The 15,225-nt window shown below is 42.7% G+C and overlaps 1 long non-coding RNA gene across 1 annotated transcript in view; it reads right to left on the bottom strand.

The window, feature by feature from the left end:
• Positions 1-695: 695 nt before the first annotated feature.
• Positions 696-15,225, bottom strand: part of LOC140425786 (uncharacterized) — a 52,651-nt gene continuing 38,121 nt past the window's right edge. The window contains exon 3 of the long non-coding RNA XR_011948005.1: positions 696-830. This is a non-coding gene — a long non-coding RNA (uncharacterized lncRNA). The remainder of the gene's footprint in view (positions 831-15,225) is intronic.

The following is a 15,225-nucleotide window of genomic DNA, read 5'->3' as shown; positions in this document are numbered from 1 at the left end:
CCAGCCCTCGGCGATTCTCCGTCCCGGCGGGGGGTCGGAGAAGTTCGCCCCAGAACTCATTGGGTAGGGCAGCTCTAATCTCTCTGCTGCTTGTAGCTACTCTGATCCATTGTCACAGTGTATCACGATTATATGCCTTGTGCCAACCTCATCCAACCATCATTGCTGATCTGCAACTGCTCTTTGATAATTGTCCTCCAGCTATGCCTAGTGGACCCCACTTTCAGCTGCCCTCCATTTCGCCCTCTAGAAGAGATCCCAAGCTTTTCCACTCTGATTAAAAGGTTAAAATACTGACATTTTCTTTTCTAGATGCCACCTTTTTAGAGTGCTATTCTCTGTTGCTATTTCAAGTAGCTATTCTTTTGCCTTATGGACCATATATGGAATTTTAAGCAAATGTCTGAGCATCCACATTTCAAAGACCTGTTTTCTTCCACTGATCTTTATTTATTGTCCAGGTTTCTGAGGCATGCAAAAAAATGGATAATGAAACATCTTCTGAGACTTTACATTCTGTAAGCTTGAGGTTTCTTGTTGTTAACATATCCTTCATCTTCACAAAATTATTTCCGGCTATCTCTATCCTTCTTGTGACTTCAGCATCTTCTGGCATCATTTGTCAAAAATAGACAAACTTATCTGCATTCTCCGGTGTGACATCATCCACTTCGATCTTCACGCTAGTTTCTTCCAATGCAGGGTTTCCAAAACTGGGTTCCACGGAACGCTGGGATTCTGAGGGAGCCTCCCAGGGGTTTCATGGCAGGCCTAGCTCATAAGTCAAATTTGAAAAATGCTCCAGAGAAGCCAGCCTCTGATTGGACAAGCTGTGAAGAACACAAAATTCAAATCTCCATTTCAGGTTGAGCAGACAGTGGAGTGTTGGGGAGAGTGGCCCTCAAAATCAGGTGGAGCTGGGACTCGGAGCCAGATGGGAACAGACTTCAGAGTCAGGTAAAAGTGGGCCTCGGAGCCAAATCGAAGTTTGCCTCGAATCCAGATGGAGAAAGCCTCAGAGTCAGATTAAAGTGGGCCTCGGAGCTAGATGGGAGCGGACCTCAGAGTCAGATGTGAGTGGTCCTTGGTGAGAGAGTGGTGAGTGTGTGTGTGTGTGAAAGAGAGGTGATTGTGTGTGTGATAGAGGTGAATATGTTGTGTGAGAGAGAGAGAGAGGTGAATGTGAGTGTGTGTGAGAGAGAGAGATGAATGTGTGTACATTTATGTGAGAGTAAGAGCTGAGTGTGTGTGCGAGAGAAAGGTGAGTTTGTGTTTGAGAGAGAAAGGTGAGTGTGTGTGAGAAAGAGAGGTAAGTGTGAGTGTGTGTGAGAGAGAGGTGAATGTGTGCCTGTGTGAGAGAAATGTGCATGTGTGTGAGAGATGTGAGTTTGTGTGTGTGAGAGAGAGAGGTGAGTGTGCGTGTGTGAGAGAGTGAAAGGTGAGTGTGCGTGTGTGTATGAGAGGGAGAGAGGTGAGTGTGTGAGAGAGGTGAGTGTGTATGTGAGAGAATGAGAGAGGTGAGTGTTTGTGTGAGAGAGAGTGGTGAGTGTGTGTGTGTCTGAGACGGTGAGTATGTGAGAGAGGTGGGTGTGTGTATATGAGAGGGAGGTAAGTGAGTGTGTTTGCGAGAGAGAGGTGAGTGTGAGAGAGAGGTGAGTGTATGTATACGAGAGGGAGAGGTGGATGTGTGTGAAGTGAGTGTGTGTGTGGTGAGTGTGTGTGTGAGGTGAGTGTGTGCGTGTGTGAGGTGAGTGTATGAGAGAGGTGAGTGCGTGTGTGCATGTGGGAGAGAGAGGTGTGTGTGTGTGCATGTGAGAAAGAGGTGAATGTGTGCACGTGTGACTTATGAGAATCCAGCTTTCCAGTATCAGTCCTCCCATTAAAAATGACAAAGGTAAGACTTAAGTGCACTTTTAAGAAAATAACTTTTAAATTAAATTAAATGTAAATATAAGAAATGGAAAAGCGTTATATAAGTTGTGCCTTTGTATGAACAAAGAACAAAGAACAAAGAAATGTACAGCACAGGAACAGGCCCTTCGGCCCTCCAAGCCCGTGCCGACCATACTGCCCGACTTCCTGGGTCCGTATCCTTCTATTCCCATCCTATTCATATCTTTGTCAAGATGCCCCTTAAATGTCCCTATCGTCCCTGCTTCCACTACCTCCTCCGGTAGTGAGTTCCAGGCACCCACTACCCTCTTCGTAAAAAACTTGCCTCGTACATCTACTCTAAACTTTGCCCCTCTCACCTTAAACCTATGCCCCCTAGTAATTGACCCCTCTACCCTGGGGAAAAGCCTCTGACTATCCACTCTGTCTATGCCCCTCATAATTTTGTATACCTCTATCAGGTCGCCCCTCAACCTCCTTCGTTCCAGTGAGAACAAACCGAGTTTATTCAATCGCTCCTCATAGCTTATGCCCTCCATACCAGGCAACATTCTGGTAAATCTCTTCTGCACCCTCTCTAAAGCCTCCACATCCTTCTGGTAGTGTGGCGACCAGAATTGAACACTATACTCCAAGTGTGGCCTAACTAAGGTTCTATACAGCTGCAACATGACTTGCCAATTCTTATACTCAATGCCCCAGCCAATGAAGGCAAGCATGCCGTATGCCTTCTTGACTACCTTCTCCACCTGTGTAGCCCCTTTCAGTGATCTGTGGACCTGTACTCCTAGATCTCTTTGACTTTCAATACTCTTGAGGGTTCTACCATTCACTGTATATTCCCTACCTGCATTAGCCCTTCCAAAATGCATTACCTCACATTTGTCCAGGTTAAACTCCATCTGCCATCTCTCCGCCCAAGTCTCCAGACAATCTAAATCCTGCTGTATCCTCAGACAGTCCTCATCGCTATCCGCAATTCCACCAACCTTTGTGTCGTCTGCAAACTTACTAATCAGACCAGTTACATTTTCCTCCAAATCATTTATATATACTACAAAGAGCAAAGGTCCCAGCACTGATCCCTGTGGAACACCACTGGTCACAGCCCTCCAATTAGAAAAGCATCCCTCCATTGCTACCCTCTGCCTTCTATGGCCTAGCCAGTTCTGTATCCACCTTGCCAGTTCACCCCTGATCCCGTGTGACTTCACCTTTTGTACTAGTCTACCATGAGGGACCTTGTCAAAGGCCTTACTGAAGTCCATATAGACAACATCTACTGCCCTACCTGCATCAATCATCTTAGTGACCTCCTCGAAAAACTCTATCAAGTTAGTGAGACACGACCTCCCCTTCACAAAACCGTGCTGCCTCTCACTAATACGTCCATTTGCTTCCAAATGGGAGTAGATCCTGTCTCGAAGAATTCTCTCCAGTAATTTCCCTACCACTGAAGTAAGGCTCACCGGCCTGTAGTTCCCGGGATTATCCCTGCCACCCTTCTTAAACAGAGGAACAACATTGGCTATTCTCCAGTCCTCCGGGACATCCCCTGAAGACAGCGAGGATCCAAAGATTTCTGTCAAGGCCTCAGCAATTTCCTCTTCAGCCTCCTTCAGTATTCTGGGGTAGATCCCATCCGGCCCTGGGGACTTATCTACCTTAATATTTTTTAAGACATCCAACACCTCGTCTTTTTGGATCACAATGTGACCCAGGCTATCTACACCCCCTTCTCCAGACTCAACATCTACCAATTCCTTCTCTTTGGTCTATCTGTTTGTATCTATTGCGTGAAAACAGTAATTTATTGTGCTTGAACTCATCAAAGTAACAATGTTTCTCAGGGGCTCCTTCAGTTCTCTTGGTCGATGAAAAGATTTCTGTGGCTGGAAGAGTTTGTAAAACCCTGTTCTGATTAATTCCTTCTGACAACCATTGTTTTTATTTGTCTTTTTAAAAATAAATTTAGAGTACCCAATTAATTTTTTCCAATTAAGGGGCAATTTAGCATGGCCAATCCACCTACCTTGCACATCTTTGGGTTGTGGGGGCGAAACCCATGCAAACACGGGGAGAATGTGCAAACTCCAGCCGGACAGTGACTCAGAGCCGGTATCGAACCTGGGACCTCGGCGCCGTGAGACTGCAGTGCTACCACTGCGCCACCGTGCTGCCTTATTTGTCTTTTTTGATGTTAATACTCAAACTGTATTCTAAACTTCTAGATTTTAAATGATCTGCAATATTTTAGAGGGCCTCTTCTGATTCGGTAAATAGTGTTCTATCAACAGCATACTGTATGTTTGTTATGTATTTGGTTCCAATTTGTACTCCTAATTCTTCTAATTCTCTGAATAAATGATCTGCGTACAGATTAAATAATTTTGGTGACAGTACACAGCCTTGTCGTACTCCTTCCTCTCTTCACTTGAAAGGTATCTTATTGTCCATCCTCCAGCCTGATGTTTATTATTTGGTCCCGATGTAGACTAGGTTGAATCTTACATCTTTACTGTTAATACCAGATTTCAGCAACACATCTGTTAGCTTTTGCTGATAAACACAATTGAATATTTCATGGAATAGAATCTTTGGTACACTAAAATGCTGTACTAATACCTCTTTAGAAAGGATATTTTTAAATCTGTTCCTTTGCATTTTTTTTAACAAACCTTGCATAAAACCATGGTGCAAGCTCATTTTAGGATGCACTGGACATTTATCAAAGTAACATGGAAACCTCCAGATGTGTGGATGTGTATGATGTCAGTCATGCGGAAACACAATAGTCAAATCTTTTTCAAATACTGATGCCTCGTCTTTCCTAACATAGAGGAAGTAAATTCAAATTCATGAATATTAGTGAGCGAGAGGTATGCCACATTTAATGTATTAAAAATGGATGCTTAGAAACCAAAGACCATTGAATTCAATTAGGGCATCTTAAGACAAGCAAGGCATATAAGAAAATTATAATCATGAATTATTTGATAGTTACAAACAGTTCACCCAGACCAACTTAATTCCCTCATCTGGAGATTCATTCTTTTTCAGATGCCCATATGGATAGCATTGCTGCCTCATGGAACCGAGGACCCGGGCTCAATTCTCGCCCCGGGTCACTGACCCTGTGGAATTTGCACATTCTCCCCATTGTGATATTATAGAAATGTTCAGTATACAAAGAGTTAATGTCATGTTACAATTAACCACTAGATGGAGCTAGATGCAGGACTATATAAAATACTGATTCTCAGATTTCTGGGAGAGAGTGAAGGCTAGAGTAGAGTGCATAGGAGCGATCTAGAGAGGATAGAGTACAGTTAGAGTTAGAGTGTCGAGACTAGTGTTAGTAGAGTGTGTAGATTACTATAATTATTATTTTCTATAGGAGTCAGTGGTTGAGCTAAATTTAAATAGTGTGAATAAATGTTAGCTTTGTTAATGAACTTAGCTTCTGTGGTCTTTGTGAACACTACAACATCCATCCTGAAAACAGCATCACAAAGAACACCACACCTGTGACTGCGTGGGTCTCACCCACCACAACCCAAAAGATGTGCAGGATAGGTGGATTGGCCCTTAATTGGAAAAATTAAAAAATGTTTCCAGCTCCAGCAGCCAACCCAGATATTTATTCCACACCTTTATGCTAAGGAAATACTTCTAACATTTATTCCTTATTTATCTTTTGCTGTTTTGAAACCCTGTCTCCTTGCTTATCTAAATTCCATAAGGTTTAAAATTTAACCAAGCTACTTCCTAGCTTATAAACCTTTAAGTGGTCAATTCTTATATGGCTGCAGCCGAGGTCAATAGGCCAGAGTTTATGCCCTATAAAGGAGCAGTCTCATAGCTCTTTTAGGCCCTATTTCTATGATTAAAATGCGCCATATTTGATTGAGAGTTGGGCGAAGTGTGGTGTAGGGCACTCAACTCAGCTCCAAATAGGGCAGCATGGTGGCACAGTGGTTAGCATCGGGACTGCGGTGCTGAGGACCCAGTTTCGAATCCTGGTCCTGGGTCACTGTCCGTGTGAAGTTTGCACATTCTCCCCGTGACTGCGTGAGTTTCACCCCCACAACCCAAAAGATGTGCAGGTTAGATGGATTGGCCATGCTAAATTGCCCCTTAATTGGAAAAAAATAATAATTGGGCACTCTAAATTTATTTTTTTTAAAACTCAGCTCCAATTGGATATAATGATCCTTGCAAAATGCAGTGTTTACGGTGCATAAATTATATTTTGCTGAACTGGACATCGAAAATATATCACCCGCTTTTCCTGGGATCGAAACGTGTGCTTTGATGTTCTGCAATGGGCCTTTCCAATCTACTTTTCTTGATTTTGATCACAATACTGTTTACACCACTCAGATTTCTGATCATGGCATGTCTTCCTAGTATTGTAAATGAGCTATGTTTTGGCTTCAATAGCCAGAATACTGTTTGCTGATCCACTATTGTCTGTACAATAGCTGTTCATTGTGTTCGTTCCTTCAGATGTTAGTCAGTTATAAATGCTATCACTCAGCTTTCAAGACTGACCCTTTCTTAAAATGGTCTGACCAGAGGACTGTATAGTCTCAGGAAAATCTCCTCTGACTTTTACTTGCTTGTCTTGGCTACATCCTCAGCTGCCTATTTGCCAATCATGTTTAGATGAGTGCTGAATTCAAATGAATATGTATTGGGTTGATCTGGTTCTCTTCAAAGAATTATGAACTTGGTTGAGTTTGAATTTGAATGTGTTTGAGATAATCTGCTTATCCTACAAAAGGGTGCAAATCATGCAAAATCTATTTTTCAATCCTCTGAGGCATTTCCCTACAATAAAAACTGGGAGTGAATGTGCCAAATTCTTTTTTTTTATTATTATGGATTAGTGGTTCACATCAGCTTTTGCCAGTTGTGTCTATTTATTTTGCTAGCAGAATGTGGAGAGGAAAATGTTAAAGTCACTGACTGCCAGAGGATGGTTTGCGTCTGGCTCTCCAGCAGTCTACCACTGTTATACATTGAAATTCCTGATGAACCAACAGAGCTTTAACCCTACTTGCCAATCAGTGTGTTTGGTTTCAGAATTGAGGGGTTTGTTTTCAATTTTCATTGTTTTGGTAAACAAAATTCAGATACTCATAAACCTAAATACTCATAAAACAGAATTCAGATACTCATAAACTAAGATCGAAGTCTTTGCGTGCATTTTTGGTATTTGTGTTATACATAATGTAGTTCATTGTGTTTACTCATAGGAGTGTGGAGCATGGATCAAGGAGTAGTAGACTCCTGCCTACACAATGAATATGACCACGTTATTGCCTAAATAATGCAACTTGATTTTTGATTATCCTTGATATTATCAGTAGGGTAAATTAGGTTGTGTCCTGTGGTTCCATGGGTTCAAATTGATTGCTATTTTAAAGTATACCTCACAGATTTTGAAATACTCTTGGAAATAATTATTCTTTGCCATCTAGAAGGATATTCCTATTATAGTGGATCAATGAGATTGTCACTCCAATTAAAATCAGTGCACTGTCACAATTGCTTTTTTGCTACTCTCGCCTATCCTTTGAAAAAAAAAGAACAAAGGAAATATACATCAGAAAACTAATATGTAATTTGAAAAACTTAAAATCCCAATCTTTATTCTATGGGTACAAATTCCTGGATTATTAGTGTTTTAAGCACTTGCCACTGAACTTATACTTTCAATGCTGGTGAAAGCTACATATTTCACCGGCATTAAAATAAACAATGTTGCACACTGCCTTCCATCACCTGCCTCCTTATGTATTAAAGCAGTTCTCACACTAAATAGAAACTGTAGAGGTTTATTATTATAACCATATTCAGTTTCTTTTTGCAATCGAGTGTTTTGCCTTGCAGCAATGTGCACACTGGACTTAAGCCAAGATTAGTAGGTGGATATCTGCTCAGGAATTGACATCACATTGCAGTAACTTTTCTTTCAATGCATGAAGAGAGTGGGATGGGATGGATAAAGGTGGAGAAGTTGCTAAAAATCTGAACTAAATGAAGCAACATTGTGCTCCGTGCATAGTTTCAGGAATGTCAACCATTTCATGATGAGATTTACAATTTAAAATGGTTTCATAAAATCATAAACAGAATGATATTTTTGCATCAGCAGTAACATTTATAATGCCACATTTGGGGGAAATGTTACATTTTCTGCTTTGTAATTGCATTCCCAACAAATGTGATTGAATCACTTGATTGACAGATCGGGGTGTTGACCTGTCTGTACAGAGGGAATGCGATTCAGTTTTACTTCTTGGTTGCAATCTTTTCACTGCCATAATTATTCTTTGGAGTTGGTTCTTTTGTTGTGAAAACACTTCTATCACTGTTCTCAATGTAAGGTTTCGATTGGCCGCGGTGTTAATCTGTGCACTTGTTTTTTGCACAACCCCTCTGTTAACAGCTTGTAAAGACTTTTTTTTCTTGCTATCTGTGGTTTGAATGCTTCTGTGCTGATCTCTGTTTTCTGGAACATTGCTTTGTGTGTATACAGTTTTGTTGTGATGTTTCTAGTGCTATTGCCTACCCATTTAATAGGAAATTATTTGCTTGGTCCAGCATGCCCTTTATGAAGCAGATAAAGAGAGTTTATTTTGCCTGTCACTGCTGACCTCAGTCTTTTTATTTATACACTTTGTTTGCCTTTATATTAGCAATTTCCTTTTGTTGAAAAAGAATTGGAAACTTGAATTCCCAGAGCTATGAATGTTATAACAATGTTGGATGATGCTTTTGTTGAACTTGATTATGTATTACCCGTCCGAACTCCAGTTATTACTGTGTTTCAAAGCCATCATAGGATTGACATTCTTCGCCCAGTGATCTCATTGGCAGTTGATTGATGCAGTGCACCTGAGTTATGTTAAACATGTTGTCAAGGTGGATGTCACAATTGTTCAACTCTCAGCCACTTTCACATCTTGGGTGACTTACCAGCACTAGCAACCTGACTCTTGTTCCTTCATCCCCCGCCTCGCCAAACTCCTTTCAAACCCCCTCCGGAAATTTGGGGAAGAAGCAGGCACATCTTGTGTGACGACTGGGAGATGCTAGGAAATTGGATTGAAGATGTAGTGGGCAATTTAGGGGTTAACAGCCTGAAGGTAAAACTGAGTCAGAGGTAAACGCTGACACCTGGCCTGAGTTACATTGTCCCATTTAAAGTTAAACTTATTAATAGGAATAAACAGGATACCCCTGTTCAGCGGGGTGATTCATTCAAGATCCATTGTCCTCCGGGACACTCTTGTCTGACCAGCCATTAGTCTGGCGGCCTCTTTTGTCCATAAATTGGAGGTTAGTTGCATATTCATAGCATGTTCCTGTTCTTTTGTGTAAATGGGAGTGGGTAATCAAAAGTTCAGATAGTAATGATGAAATCCAATCTAGACATGTCTGGACAGAATCAACTTTGAGGGGCTGGGCAGAGTTCAGAGTGATAAAAGAATCTTGTTCAAAGAGGTGGAGGCAGAAGGATTTGGAGAATGATAGGGAGAGGCCATGAAATAGTTGTCACAGAAATAGGCTTTTTGAGAGGGTCTGAAAGAGCCTCATTACCTGCCAGAATATGTTCTGTAATGCAAGTATCATTTTTGGCCTCCTGTGTAAGTGGATTTGAGAGCTGTATATTCCTTTTGCATGCTGTTTAATGGAAAATCATGTGTTAGGGTTAAGCGACACATGTAAGCTGTTCTTGTTAGGTCCAAAGTTTAAAAGTTTAAATATTGTTTTTCTTTGGTTATGATAAAGTGTTTCTTGTAAAAATAACCAAGCCCTATTTCTCATGCAATCACTCCTGGAGCAAATCACTTTTTTCGCACAATCTTAAAAATAAAAAAAACATTGCGGTTCTGTCCTGTATTTAGCCAATGTTTGGACCTGGTCTGGCACCTGTAACACTTGACTGCTTCTACAGAATCAAAATATCTTGAAACCAGTAGATCGCCCTTGGGATGGGAGGGAGGGGTGTCAATGGGGAAGTCACTAATAGGCCTCTTTCTTTTGTAGCCCATCCAAAGTATCACCCTGGGAGCCCCAGGATCAGTTATTTTCTTCAGAAACCTTGGGCGAAATTCTCCGTAATCGGCGCGATGTCCGCCGACCGGCGCCAAAAACGGCACAAATCAGTCCGGCATCACGCCGCCCCAATGGTGCGGAATCCTCCACATCTTGAGCAGCCGAGCCCTAACCTTGAGGGGCTAGGCCCGCGCCGGACTGATTTCCGCCCCGCCAGCTGGCGGGAAAGGCCTTTGGTGCCCCGCCAGCTGGCGCGGAAATGACATTGCCGGGCGGCGCATGCGCGGGAGCGTCAGCATCGCTCAAGGCATCCCCGCGCATGCGCAGTGGAGGGGGTCTCTTCCGCCTCCGCCATGGTGGAGACCGTGGCGAAAACGGAAGGAAAAGAGTACCCCCACGGCACAGGCCCGCCTGCGGATCATTGGGCCCCGATCGCGGGCCAGGCCACCGTGGGGGCCCCCCGGGGCCAGATCGCCCGGCGCCCCCCCCAGGACCCCGGAGCCCGCCCGCGCCACCTTGTCCCGCCGGTAAGAGGGGTGGTTTAATCCACGCCGGTGGGACAGGCATTCTCGCAGCAGGACTTCGGCCCATCCAGGCCGGAGAATCGCAAGGGGGGCGCCCGCCAACCGGTGCGGCGCGATTCCCGCCCCCGCCGAATATCCGGTGCCGGGGAATTCGGCAACCGGCGGGGGTGGGATTCACGCCAGCCCCCGGCGATTCTCCGACCCACCGGGGGGTCGGAGAATCTCGCCCCTTATCTTGAACAGACGATGCAGAAAATGCGGTGGGAACCTCAGAACAACCTCTATTTTTCTTATTAAAATAGAAGCATTTGGACCTGTGCCTGCTGAAAGTATAGGCTCATTGGTACCAAACAGTACACATCAGGGTGGAGGATTGTGAAATAGTAGAGGAAATTAACACAGAGAGAAAGAGGTACAAGCAGGTTAAGCAACCTTAAAAGTGGATAACTCCACAGGGCTGGATGAGATGTATCCCAAGCTGTTGAAGAAGGCAAAGGAGGAGATATCAGGGACACTTGCAGTAATTTTCAAATCCTCTCTAGCCCCAAATGATATGCCAGAAGATTGGAGGACTGCTAACATTGTCCCATTATAAAAAATAGGGGTAGGCATAGACCAGGAAATTATGGGCTAGCCAGTCTAACCTCGGTGATGGGAAAGTTCCTCGAAATAATTCTGAGGGACAGAATATATCTGCATATGGACAGACAGAGATTAATTAGGAACAGTCAGCAAGGATCTGTGAAAGGAAGGTCGTGTTTGACAAATTTAATAACATTTTTGAGGAGGTAGCTAGGAGTGTTGATGAGGGGAATGCATTTGATGTGGTTTATCTGGACTTCAGCAAGGTCCCTCATGGTAGACTGGCCAAGAAAGTAAGGGACAATGGGACCCAAGGCATAGTGGCATATTGGATCCAAAATTGACTGAGAGGCAAAAAGCATAGGGTGATGGTTGAGGGATGTTTCTGTGACTGGAAGTCTGTTTCCAGTGGGCTTCCTCAGGGCTGGATGCTTGGGCCCTTGCTACTTATGATGTACATTTTCGATTTGGACTTAAATGTAGACAGTATGGTAATGGAATTTGCAGGTGACATGAAAATTGTTTGGCTGGTAAATAGTGAGGAGGATAGCTGTAGACTACAGGAGGATATCAATGGATTGGCCAGGTGTGCAGAGCAGTGGCAAATGGAATTCAACCAGGAAAACGTGAAGTAATGTACTCAGGGAGAGCTAAGAAGGCAAAGGATTACACTGTGAATGTTAGGTCCCTGGAAAGTATTGAAAATCAGACGGACTTGGGGCACATAATCACAGATCCCTGAAGATGGGAGGGCAGGTAGATAAGATGGTAGGAAGGCACATGGGATACTTTCCTTTATCAGCCAAGATATAGAATACAAGAGCAGGGAGGTCACACTGGAACTGTATAACATGCTGGTTAGGCCACATCTGGAGTACTGTGTGCAGTTCTGGTCTCCACATAATTTTTTTTTATTTGTTCAGGGGATGTGGGCATCACTGGCTGGGCTAACATTTATTGCCCATCCCTGAGGGTAGTTAAGAGTCAACCACATTGCTGAGGACCTGCAGTCACATGTAGGCCAGACCAGGTAAGGATGTCAGATTTCCTTCCCTAAAGGACATTAGTGAACCAGATGTTTTTAGCAACAATCAACAATGGTATCAGTCTTAAGACTTTTAATTCCAGATTTTTTTAAATTGAATTCAAATTTCACCATCTGCCATAGCGGGATTCAAGCCCGGATCCCCAGAGCATGTCTCTGCATCTCTGGAGTACCAGTCCAGTGATAATACCACTGCCTCCCCTAAGGAAGGATGTGATTGTCCTGGATAGGGTGCAGGAGATTCACCAGGAAGTTGCCTGGGCTGGAGGGTCTGAGCTATGAGTAAAGATTGGATAGTCTAGGGCTGTTCTCCTTGGATCCTTGGAGCAATGAAGAGTGAGAGGGGATAGAGGTGTATAAGATTATGAGGGGCATAGATAGGGTGGGTAGGAAAGCACTTTTTCCATTAGTAGGGGGGGATCAATTACCAGCGGGCATAGCTTTAAGGTAAGAGGTAATAGGTTAAGAGAGTAGTTGAGGAGAAACCTTTTTTACCCAAAGAGTGGTGGGAGTCTGAACTCACTGCCTGAAGGGGTGGTTGAGTCAGAAACTCTCACAACATTTTAGAAGTATTTAAATATTCACTTTCACTGCCATGACCTTCAGGGCTATGTGCCAAGTTCTGGAAAATGGGATTAGTGTAGTCAGATTTTTGTTGACCGGGGTAGACATGGTGGGCTGAATGGTCACACTCTGTGCAGTAAACATCTATGAACCTATGAAAAAATGCCATTCCATTCTTTCCCATATTTCCCTTTTCACAGCTTTGAGAATGCTGATATTCCAAGTGCAGTGAAGAGAATTTGATTGAATTGTGGCTTTCCTGTAGTAACTTTGAAATAATTAATTTTCGTATCCTTGTAGTGCATGGAGATGTTCAGGAGACATGTTGTAGGTATCTTTTTCTTGACTAGGTTCTAGTCAGGTTCATATTGCTCAGTGCGATCTGATCCATATAAATGAGAAAAAACTTGGATGTAATCCCTGATCTGTGCCAAGCTACCTGATCTCACCAGGAAAAGGGGCTGACATTAATTTTCACCTTCCAGAGCAATGGAAAAATGAATCAGCCAGGGTTTTTATTCCTCACTATCCAATGATCCTAGTTGGAAAGCCTATGGGTTTGGATCTTTAGGCCAGATTAAGTTAGGTTATTCTGTCCAATAATCTCCCAGTGTCTACTCACTGTCTAGGTTTTCAAATGGAATAGGGTCACTTAGTTAAGAAGCGGTGGGTGACCAATACTTCTGCATGAGTCATCATCCTCAAGAGGAGAGGAATTTATTTTCTGAATAACTTTGACAACCGCAGAAACAAGTATTCAAAGTGTTTTGGATTCATGGTATTGTGGCCATCTAAAATGGCTGCCCGCAAAGGATAATGGGAATTGTGGTCAGGCTGGGACACAGACAAGACACAGCCCATCTGTATTTTGCAAAAGCAAACCAGATCTATACAGTAACCTGCACCTGCTAGAGGTCGATCACTGATCTCCCCAGGGCAATGGGACTCAGTTTGAAACATAATAGTAGTAACATACTCGGGGGGTGCCTATCCACCTTATTTGGGAGTGCATACGTGCCTTGGACAATAACAACCAGGACCTACCCAGCTATCAAGGTACCCACCCCTAATTGGCCAGAATCGATTAGGGTGATCAAAATCCTATCGATCCATTGGATCCTGAGTTGGGACCGACCAAAAGAGCGTGAAAGATCGGAGGATAAGAGGAACTGCGCGACCAACGCTCTGTCTCTTTTGGGACCGGCCTCTGCCCCACCAACTGCAGCATATCAACCAGCCAATTTCAAGGACCTGCGATTGCTACCAGAAGGACGAGCCTCAGCCCAGACATACCTGACAACTTCCAGCCACCACATGTGGGGAACCAGATAAAGGCCTTATCTAGCCTGCACAGAGTTGGTCACTTGGAAGTTTAGTAAAGGTCATTTAAGCTGTTAGATATAGTCTAATGTGTAGTAGTGTGTAAGTTATTAAGTATAGAACCAATCCTATGTTTGATAATAAACTATAATTGAACTAATATACAGGTTGTGTGGTAATTTGTCCAATACACAGAACGTACTCGCGTTTTCTGGTTTATAATAAAGACCAAAGTCAATAGTATCAACCTGAATACAATCCATTAAACAAAGTCAACATTGTAACCACTGAGAAACAATCCTTACACCATATGGCACGTGATTGTTTATCATTAACAATTAGAGATCCACTTCTCCCCAATGTATTTATTACCAGTACAATTGGTTGCCATTCTAATTCTATAACCATTGATGTAGTTTCCCTTGAATAGACAATCAGAAATGTTGAACATCTATGCAAGCATTGCACATCTATGAAAGCCTGAGGAGATTTCCATGTTTCCCCAAACATGGAATGTGTACGTATGCAAGATGTGCTTAAGCAGTTTCCAATGCCATTGTTCATGAATAGTTAGAGCATACTTTATTTGTAATATATATTGACTTATAAGTCAGAATGTGCTGTTTTCATAACATGGTGTTCTGTGACATTTATTGATGATTTAGTGATCAAATTCCGTAATTAATTTTTATTGCCCACCGGTCAGACGTTTAGTTCTGAATATCCTGATATTCCTGGCTCATTTAGATGTGATACACTTGTGCCGCATTGGAGAGAGAAGGGCAGGAAAATCTGATTCAATTTCTTTTCCTCAGTTTATAAACTCACTGAAAGAAATGTGCATCAATTTTGTGATAACCAATTATTTATTCATGGGACATTTAGAATGGACAACTGAAGCCATTGGGTCCAATTGCAGCATTTGAAAGACTGAATCATAAACTATTTGAACCAATTTTTCTCCTTTGTTGCACAAAAAATCAAGGGGGATTTATTGAAGATGAGCTGATGAGTTTATTGGCATCATGAGTATAAATATTTTTGTTCAGTGTTTGTCTCCAACGAAGCTATATGTAACAAATAAAAAATATTTTGCAATATTTTAAAATTTATTTTGCCTCAAATGAACTTTTTGAGGTTGTCTGTCATGAATGTTGATTTTCTTCAGGACTTCAGATAAAGGTGGGAATTTCCAGCCTCACCTGCCTCCTGGATGGTCGGGTGTTG

The sequence above is a fragment of the Scyliorhinus torazame genome, chromosome 6, assembly GCF_047496885.1.
Source record: "Scyliorhinus torazame isolate Kashiwa2021f chromosome 6, sScyTor2.1, whole genome shotgun sequence".
NCBI classification, from domain to species: Eukaryota; Metazoa; Chordata; class Chondrichthyes; order Carcharhiniformes; family Scyliorhinidae; genus Scyliorhinus; species Scyliorhinus torazame.
Note: the sequence above shows the minus strand (reverse complement) of the source record. Positions and strands in the feature narration are given on the sequence as shown.